The 10,820-nt window shown below is 27.5% G+C and overlaps 1 pseudogene; it reads right to left on the bottom strand.

The window, feature by feature from the left end:
- Positions 1-7,786: 7,786 nt before the first annotated feature.
- On the bottom strand, positions 7,787-9,142 carry LOC122244951 (uncharacterized; annotated as a pseudogene).
- Positions 9,143-10,820: the final 1,678 nt, after the last annotated feature.

The following is a 10,820-nucleotide window of genomic DNA, read 5'->3' as shown; positions in this document are numbered from 1 at the left end:
CATATTGCCAGCAGCTCCATTTGTGGCTGAGGAGTTTGGGCCCAAGGGGTCATCTGATGAGGATCAGGCGGTGCATAGGGAAGAACACAGAAAAAGCGATGAAAAAAGGAAGTGTGTTGTTTGTGAAGTGTGTGGCAAGAAATTCCTTTATAAGAGCAAATTCACAACTCACATGAGAGCACATAGAAAGGAGAAGCCATATATCTGTGAGGTTTGCGAAAAGGCTTTCTCTTTGGAATATGATCTAGTAATGCATATAAGAGTACATACAAAAGAGAAGTCATATAGCTGTGAGAAACCGGATCAAATAAAACATATGAGAGTGCATACAAAGGATAAACCATATAGCTGTGAAGTGTGCGAAAAGGCTTTTTCACGGGAACAATATCAAGTAGAGCACATGAGAGTACATACAAAGGAGAAGCCATATAGCTGTGAAGTGTGCGAAAAGTTTTTTTCACGGAAACAAAATCAAGTAGAGCACATGAGAGTACATACAAAGGAGAAGCCATATAGCTGTGAAGTTTGTGAAATAACTTTCTCTTGGAAATAGGCTCTAGTAACGCACATGAGAGTACATACAAAGGAGAAGCCGTATAGTTGTGAAGTTTGCGAAAAGGCCTTTTCTCTTTGAAACCTGATCTAGTAATGCATCTAAAAGTACATACAAATAAAGTCATATAGCTGTGGATTTGCGAAAAGGCTTTCTCTCGAAACCAGATCTAGTAAAACAATGAGAATTGCATAAAAGATACGCCATATTGCTGTGAAGTTTGCGAAAAGGCTTTTTCACGGAAACAACATCAAGTAGAGCACATGAGAGTACATACAAAGGAGAAGCCGTATAGCTGTGAAGTTTGCGAAAAGGCTTTCTCTCGGAAACCGGATCTAGTAAAACATATGAGAGTGCATACAAAGCTGTGAAGTTTGCGAAAAAAAAAAAAAATCACGGAAACAACATCAAGTAGAGCACATGAGAGTACATACAAAGGAGAAGCCATATAGCTGTGAAGTTTGTGAAAAGACTTTCTCAACCAAATCTATTCTAGTAACGCACAGGAGAGTACATACAAAGGAGAAGCCGTATAGCTGTTAGGTTTGCGAAAAGACTTTCTCTACCAAATCTAATCTAGTAAAGCACATAAGAGAATACACAAGGTTTGCAAAAGGACTTTTTCACAGAAACAGGTTCTAGTATTGCACATGAGAATACATACAAAGGAGAATCCATATAGCTATTATGTTTGCGAAAAGGCTTTTTCATGGAAGCATTATCTAGTTAAGCACATGAGAGTACACGCAAGACAAACCCTTTAACTTGTGATGTAGACCGCAATGGATGCACTCAGAAAGGAAGTGACTTGTGGCTTAAGTAGCACATTCATTGTCTTTGTTAATAAACAGTTATCCAAATAGGTTATGTTTCTTTCCCTTGGTGAAAATGCTTAAAAATTGATATCAGAATGTTGCCTCTACAAGAGATTTGTGATGAACCTCTTTACCGGAGAAGGCGTCGCGCTGTTGGGCAAAGGGACATTTTTATACTGCACTTTTTAATAATAAAAAGAAAAAAAAAGTATATATATACATATATATATATATATATATATATATACATATATATATATGTATATACATATATATATGTATATATACATACATATACATACATATATACATATATATATATATATATCAACTATATATATATATATATTATATATATATGCATATATAAATATAATATATGTATAAAATAAAGATATATATATATATATCTATTATAATATATATATAACATACACATACCTCACACACACCAACACACACACACACACACACACACATCACACACCCACACACACACACACACACACACAAACATATATATATATAATATATTATATTAATATATATGTATATAATATATAATATGTATATATATGATATTTATACTTATAATATATCTATATCATATATATTATATTATATATATATATATCCATACATACATACATACATACCTACATACATAATATATATATATATATATATATAAATATATATATATATATATAGATATATATATGTATAAATATAATATATATATATAATAGAGATATATATATATATATAATACATATATATAGATGTATATATATATATATATATATTTATATATATATATATATATATATATATATATATATATATGAGAGAAACGATGGAATGCTAATTAAAGCTTTGTCTAGAGATAAAATTAGACATTATACTTCAATAAAGAAGAGTAAAACTTTAATCCACAGGGTAACTGGGATTTCCAGAGTATTGGATATAAACCTAAAAATAAATACAGTACCAAATATAACTTCTGTCCCACTATGGTATGGTATTTCAGAGAACCTAAAAATAAATTTTATAAATAATTTGGCTCAAAATTTCCTACATAAAATGATAAAACAATTTAATTTACAAGAAAACACAACATAGTACCAAAGTATATTTACAAATGGATAAAAAATAGCAGTCATATACATATAAGATAAAAACGTGACATCAATGATACCCCACAAAATTTAAGGCAGAATTATATGCCATCAAAGAAGCACTAAACTACATACATTCCAATAGAATATAGGAAATTACAAACCAATAAAATAAAATAAAAAAATAAAAAGTATAACATGAGAGATACAAGCATAAAATAAATTTGCTAACAACAAACACAATGGATTCAATAAAGATAATAAAAATAATAAAAATAATAATAATAATAATAATAATAATAATAATAATAATAATAATAATAATGATGATAATAATAATAATAATAGTAATGATAATAATAATAATAAAACATATCAACGCGGGAGGGAGGCAGAGGAACTCCAGGCTCCCCCCAGGTCTTGGGGGACGAGGAAGGGCAATCGCCATGCCTCTTCACTCGTCCAGGATTTACTTGCTACAATTGGAGGAAAATTGTGACTTAATGTCTTAAGTGCAATTCAATCAATGGCTGATAATGATGACGATGAAAAGATTACAAATCAACAGTAGTACTGGATGTTGTGCTAATAGCGAAAATAATGGTAGTAATAATAATACGAGTAGAGATGGTATTCATAAACTCAACGGTAGTTACAATAAATAGGATGAAAATAGTAATGATGATAATAAAAATCGTGATTTTAATGTTGATCTCAATCATATTAAATTCGATATTTCTCTCATTCATGATGATATTGGCAAGAGTAATGTATATGACAATGGTAACAATGTTAAAAGTGATAATAAAGATGATAATGATAATGGCACAAACAATAATGATAGTATAAAGACAAAAATATTAATAGTTATAATGGTAATGATTATGATGATGTTAATTATCAATGTGGCTAACTTTGTAATACTGCTATGGAAATCATTGTTGCCATTTTTTATTGTTGGCAATGTAATCACTCTTATAATCATTGTTGATAGTTTTTTTTTATTAGTAGTGCCTATATGATTTTCTTGGTCAATATTATTATTTTCATAATTCTTTTTATTATTATCATTACTATTGTCATTACTTTTATCATTATTATTGTTGTTGATATTTATATAATTTATCATCAAAGTAATCATTATCTTTATTGTTATTATTATTATTTTTATTATCATCATCTTTGTTATTACTATCTTTGTTATTACTATCTTTGTTATTATTAACTTTGTTATTATTATCCTTGTTATTCTTATTTGTATCATTAGCAATTTCATTATTTTTATATCTATTATCATACTCATTATCATCATATTTATCATTATTGTATATATAATCATTATATGTATTATTATTATATGTATATTATTTCTATATTTATTATTATTATATTTATTATTATTATATTTATTATTATTATATTTATTATCATCATCTTTGTTATTACTATCTTTGTTATTACTATCTTTGTTATTATTAACTTTGTTATTATTATCCTTGTTATTATTATCCTTGTTATTATTATCCTTGTTATTACTATCTTTGTTATTACTATCTTTGTTATTACTATCTTTGTTATTACTATCTTTGTTATTACTATCTTTGTTATTACTATCTTTGTTATTACTATCTTTGTTATTATTAACTTTGTTATTATTATCCTTGTTATTACTATCTTTGTTATTACTATCTTTGTTATTACTATCTTTGTTATTACTATCTTTGTTATTATTAACTTTGTTATTATTATCCTTGTTATTACTATCTTTGTTATTACTATCTTTGTTATTACTATCTTTGTTATTACTATCTTTGTTATTACTATCTTTGTTATTACTATCTTTGTTATTACTATCTTTGTTATTACTATCTTTGTTATTACTATCTTTGTTATTACTATCTTTGTTATTACTATCTTTGTTATTACTATCTTTGTTATTACTATCTTTGTTATTACTATCTTTGTTATTACTATCTTTGTTATTACTATCTTTGTTATTACTATCTTTGTTATTACTATCTTTGTTATTACTATCTTTGTTATTACTATCTTTGTTATTACTATCTTTGTTATTACTATCTTTGTTATTACTATCTTTGTTATTAGTATCTTTGTTATTACTATCTTTGTTTTTATTATCTTTTTTATTACTATCTTTGTTATTACTATCTTTGTTATTACTATCTTTGTTATTACTATCTTTGTTATTACTATCTTTGTTATTACTATCTTTGTTATTACTATCTTTGTTATTACTATCTTTGTTATTACTATCTTTGTTATTACTATCTTTGTTATTACTATCTTTGTTACTACTATCTTTGTTATTACTATCTTTGTTATTACTATCTTTGTTATTACTATCTTTGTTATTATTAACTTTGTTATTATTATCCTTGTTATTACTATCTTTGTTATTACTATCTTTGTTATTACTATCTTTGTTATTATTAACTTTGTTATTATTATCCTTGTTATTACTATCTTTGTTATTACTATCTTTGTTATTACTATCTTTGTTATTACTATCTTTGTTATTATTATCCTTGTTATTATTATCTTTGTTATTATTATCCTTGTTATTACTATCTTTGTTATTACTATCTTTGTTATTACTATCTTTGTTATTACTATCTTTGTTATTACTATCTTTGTTATTACTATCTTTGTTATTACTATCTTTGTTATTACTATCTTTGTTATTACTATCTTTGTTATTACTATCTTTGTTATTACTATCTTTGTTATTACTATCTTTGTTATTATTATCTTTGTTATTACTATCTTTGTTATTATTAACTTTGTTATTATTATCCTTGTTATTACTATCTTTGTTATTACTATCTTTGTTATTACTATCTTTGTTATTACTATCTTTGTTATTACTATCTTTGTTATTACTATCTTTGTTATTACTATCTTTGTTATTACTATCTTTGTTATTATTAACTTTGTTATTATTATCCTTGTTATTACTATCTTTGTTATTACTATCTTTGTTATTACTATCTTTGTTATTACTATCTTTGTTATTACTATCTTTGTTATTACTATCTTTGTTATTACTATCTTTGTTATTACTATCTTTGTTATTACTATCTTTGTTATTATTAACTTTGTTATTATTATCCTTGTTATTACTATCTTTGTTATTACTATCTTTGTTATTACTATCTTTGTTATTACTATCTTTGTTATTACTATCTTTGTTATTACTATCTTTGTTATTACTATCTTTGTTATTACTATCTTTGTTATTACTATCTTTGTTATTATTAACTTTGTTATTATTATCCTTGTTATTACTATCTTTGTTATTACTATCTTTGTTATTACTATCTTTGTTATTACTATCTTTGTTATTACTATCTTTGTTATTACTATCTTTGTTATTACTATCTTTGTTATTACTATCTTTGTTATTACTATCTTTGTTATTACTATCTTTGTTATTACTATCTTTGTTATTACTATCTTTGTTATTACTATCTTTGTTATTACTATCTTTGTTATTACTATCTTTGTTATTACTATCTTTGTTATTACTATCTTTGTTATTACTATCTTTGTTATTACTATCTTTGTTATTACTATCTTTGTTATTACTATCTTTGTTATTACTATCTTTGTTATTACTATCTTTGTTATTACTATCTTTGTTATTACTATCTTTGTTATTACTATCTTTGTTATTACTATCTTTGTTATTACTATCTTTGTTATTACTATCTTTGTTATTACTATCTTTGTTATTACTATCTTTGTTATTACTATCTTTGTTATTATTAACTTTGTTATTATTATCCTTGTTATTACTATCTTTGTTATTACTATCTTTGTTATTACTATCTTTGTTATTACTATCTTTGTTATTATTAACTTTGTTATTATTATCCTTGTTATTACTATCTTTGTTATTACTATCTTTGTTATTACTATCTTTGTTATTACTATCTTTGTTATTACTATCTTTGTTATTACTATCTTTGTTATTACTATCTTTGTTATTATTAACTTTGTTATTATTATCCTTGTTATTACTATCTTTGTTATTACTATCTTTGTTATTACTATCTTTGTTATTACTATCTTTGTTATTACTATCTTTGTTATTACTATCTTTGTTATTACTATCTTTGTTATTATTAACTTTGTTATTATTATCCTTGTTATTACTATCTTTGTTATTACTATCTTTGTTATTATTAACTTTGTTATTATTATCCTTGTTATTACTATCTTTGTTATTACTATCTTTGTTATTACTATCTTTGTTATTACTATCTTTGTTATTACTATCTTTGTTATTACTATCTTTGTTATTACTATCTTTGTTATTACTATCTTTGTTATTACTATCTTTGTTATTACTATCTTTGTTATTACTATCTTTGTTATTACTATCTTTGTTATTACTATCTTTGTTATTACTATCTTTGTTATTACTATCTTTGTTATTACTATCTTTGTTATTACTATCTTTGTTATTACTATCTTTGTTATTATTAACTTTGTTATTATTATCCTTGTTATTATTATCCTTGTTATTACTATCTTTGTTATTACTATCTTTGTTATTACTATCTTTGTTATTACTATCTTTGTTATTACTATCTTTGTTATTACTATCTTTGTTATTACTATCTTTGTTATTACTATCTTTGTTATTACTATCTTTGTTATTACTATCTTTGTTATTACTATCTTTGTTATTACTATCTTTGTTATTACTATCTTTGTTATTACTATCTTTGTTATTACTATCTTTGTTATTACTATCTTTGTTATTACTATCTTTGTTATTACTATCTTTGTTATTACTATCTTTGTTATTACTATCTTTGTTATTACTATCTTTGTTATTACTATCTTTGTTATTACTATCTTTGTTATTACTATCAGAATTATTCTCTTATATTATTTATCTTCTCGAATAATACAGTGCCCAAATTCATGTATTATGCCGTTCTATAAAAAAGTTCCATATGTAGTTTTATAAAATTATTAAGCTTCATTTTTATATTTTTTCATAAAAATGCAATATAAAAATGTCCCTTGCCTCATGTCTCTCACCAGCTCCCTACCAATTTGCCCTTCAGCGCGATGCCTTTCCCGGTTAGGAGGTTCTTCACAAATCTCTTGTATAGGAAACATTCTGATATCAAGTTTTAAACATTATCACCAAGGGAAAGAAATATAAGCTATTTGGATAACTGTTTATTAACAATAGCAATTAATGTGCTGCTTAAGCCAAAAGCCACTTCCTTTCTGAGTGAATCCATTGCTGTCTACATCACAAGTTAAAGGGTTTGTCCTGCATGTACTCTCATGTGACTAACTAGATTTTGTTTCTTTGAAAAAGCCTTTTCGCAAACTTCACAGCTATATGGCTTCTCCTTTGTATGTACTCTCATGTGCGTTACCAGACTAGATTTCTGTGAAAAAGCCTTTCCGCAAACTTCACAGCTATATGGCTTCTCCTTTTTGTATGTACTCTCATGTGCGTTACCAGACTAGATTTCTGCGAAAAAGCCTTTCCGCAAACTTCACAGCTATATGGCTTCTCCTTTGTATGTATTCTCATGTGCGTTACTAGAGGTTGTTTCTGTGAAAAAGTCTTTTCGCAAACTTTACATATATATGGCTTCTCCTTAGTATGTACTCTTATGTGCTTTACTAGATCCTGTTTCCGAGAGAAAGCCTTTTCGCAAACCTCACAGCTATAAAACTTCTCCTTTGTATGTACTCTCATGTGAATTACTAGATTATGTTTATGGGAGAAAGCCTTTTCACAAACCTCACAGCTATACGGCTTCTCCTTTGTATGTACTCTTATGTGACTAACAAGAATATTTTTCCGTGAAAAAGCCTTTTCGCAAACTTCACAGCTATATGGCTTCTCCTTTGTATGTATTCTCATGTGAGTTACTAGATGATGTTTCTGTGAAAAAGCCTTTTCGCAAACTTTACATCTATATGACGTTTCCTTTGTATGTACTCTTATGTGCTTTACTAGATCCTGTTTCCGAGAGAAAGCCTTTTCGCAAACCTCACAGTTATACAGATTCTCCTTTGTATGTACTCTCATGTGAGTTACTAGATTATGTTTATGGGAGAAAGCCTTTTCACAAACCTCACAGCTATACGGCTTTTCCTTTGTATGTACTCTCAGGTGAGTCGTGAGTTTGCTCTTACAAAGGAATTTCTTGCCACACACTTCACAAAGAACACGATTCCTTTTCTCATCACTTTTTCCATGTGGAAGTTCCTCATTACCTTCCCTGTGCGCCGCCTGATCCTCATCTGATGACCCCTTGGGCCCAAAATCCTCAGCCACAAATGGAGCTGCTGGCAATGCGTCATTGGAATCTTCAATCACATTACTTGAGTCTCTTTCAAAATCTTCCTGTTTGAGATCTTTATAGAAGGGAAATCCATGCTCTATTGTTGCCTCGCTCACTTCATCCCTCGCCTCATCTGCGTAATCAAGGCTTTCTTCCTTAATTTCCACACACGTCTCTTCGGTGACACCTTCGCTGGCCTCTTCCTTGATTGCGACCCCTGCGCCGTAGATTTCCTCGTCCCTGAGAGGGGCCAAAGGCAGCCAGTCCGACAGGAAGTTCATTGTCGCCTTCTGAAGATGATATACGATGAAAGTAAACCAATAAAAGTATAAGGAAATAAAAAATCCTCATTAGCAATGGGATTATCAAAAAAAATTGCCTGTATTGATATGGATATTAATATGCTATAAGTTACTGTGAACATAGGAATAGAATCCGAAAAGAATAAAAAAAAAAATCATTTATATGATATACCTAAATTTTCGTAATACCGAACATACTACAATAAACCCAGCATCCTACACACGCACATAAAGAATAACATATAATATATATATATATATATATATATATATATATATATATATATATAAATATGTATATATATATATAAATATATATATATATATATATTCATATGTGTGTATATGTATATATATATATATAAATATGTATAATATATATATATATATATATATATAAATATGTATAATATATATATATATATATATATATCTATATATATATATATTATATAATAATATATATGTATATGTATATGTATATATATATATATATATTAATATAAATATGTATATATATATATATATATATATATATATACATATATATATATATATATATATATATATATATATATATATATATATAAATATGTATATATATATGTATGAAACAGCGTAGGGAAATGAAAATAACATCAATCAGAGACAAGATAGAATCAACAGAGCTGACTACGACGATAAACAAGAAGAAGAAAGAGGATGTACGCAAATTTAACATACGAAAAATAAACGAAGCTCTGCTTGCTGGCACCAGCCTTAAGGCAACAAAGAGGAGGCTCGGAACAGGGAAAAACCAAATGTATGCAGTAAAGAAACCCAACGGAGAGGCGACATACAATAAAAATGAAATTATCAAAGTAATAGAAGACTTCTATCGCAACCTATACCACTCAAACAACCAACCACATACGGAGACAAACAAAACAATTGGAGATGTTCCAAACATCACGGTAGATGAAGTAATTAGGGCACTAAAAAGCATGAAAAGAGGAAAAACACCAGGAGAAGACGGCATCAGTGTAGATCTTATTCAAGACGCAGGAGAGATTGCGGCAGTAAAGCTGGCCAGTCTTTATAACAGATGTCTAGACGTCGGTAAAATTCCGAAGACCTGGAAAAACGCAATAATAATTTTAATACACAAAAAGGGAGACACAAAAGACTTAAAGAATTACCGACCTATAAGCCTCCTCTCAGTAATCTATAAACTGTTCACAAAAATCATCACAGCCCGTACCACCGACACATTAGATTCAAAACAACCCAGGGAACAGGCAGGGTTCCGCAGTGGATTCTCAACTACAGACCATATCCACACACTAGCTCAAATAAGGGAGAAAACGAACGAATATAGGAAGCCCCTGTGTATGGCATTCGTAGATTATGAAAAAGCATTTGACTCGGTACAGATATCTGCAGTACTGGATGCAATTCGTAAACAAGGAGTAGAGGAAATATACTGCAGATTATTAGAGGATATATATAGAGATGGTACAGCGACCGTCAAAATCCACGCAGAAACCAATAAAATACCAATAAAAAAGGGCGTTAGGCAGGGCGACACCATCTCACCGAAGCTATTTACAGCCTGCTTAGAGGAAGTATTCAAGAAGTTAGACTGGAAAGAGAGAGGGATTAAAATAGGGAATGAGCACTTAAGCAATCTAAGATTTGCAGATGACATT

Source organism: Penaeus japonicus, unplaced genomic scaffold (assembly GCF_977035675.1).
Source record: "Penaeus japonicus unplaced genomic scaffold, GWHDUDI00000001_assembly GWHDUDI00000037, whole genome shotgun sequence".
Classification (NCBI taxonomy): Eukaryota; Metazoa; Arthropoda; class Malacostraca; order Decapoda; family Penaeidae; genus Penaeus; species Penaeus japonicus.
Note: the sequence above shows the minus strand (reverse complement) of the source record. Positions and strands in the feature narration are given on the sequence as shown.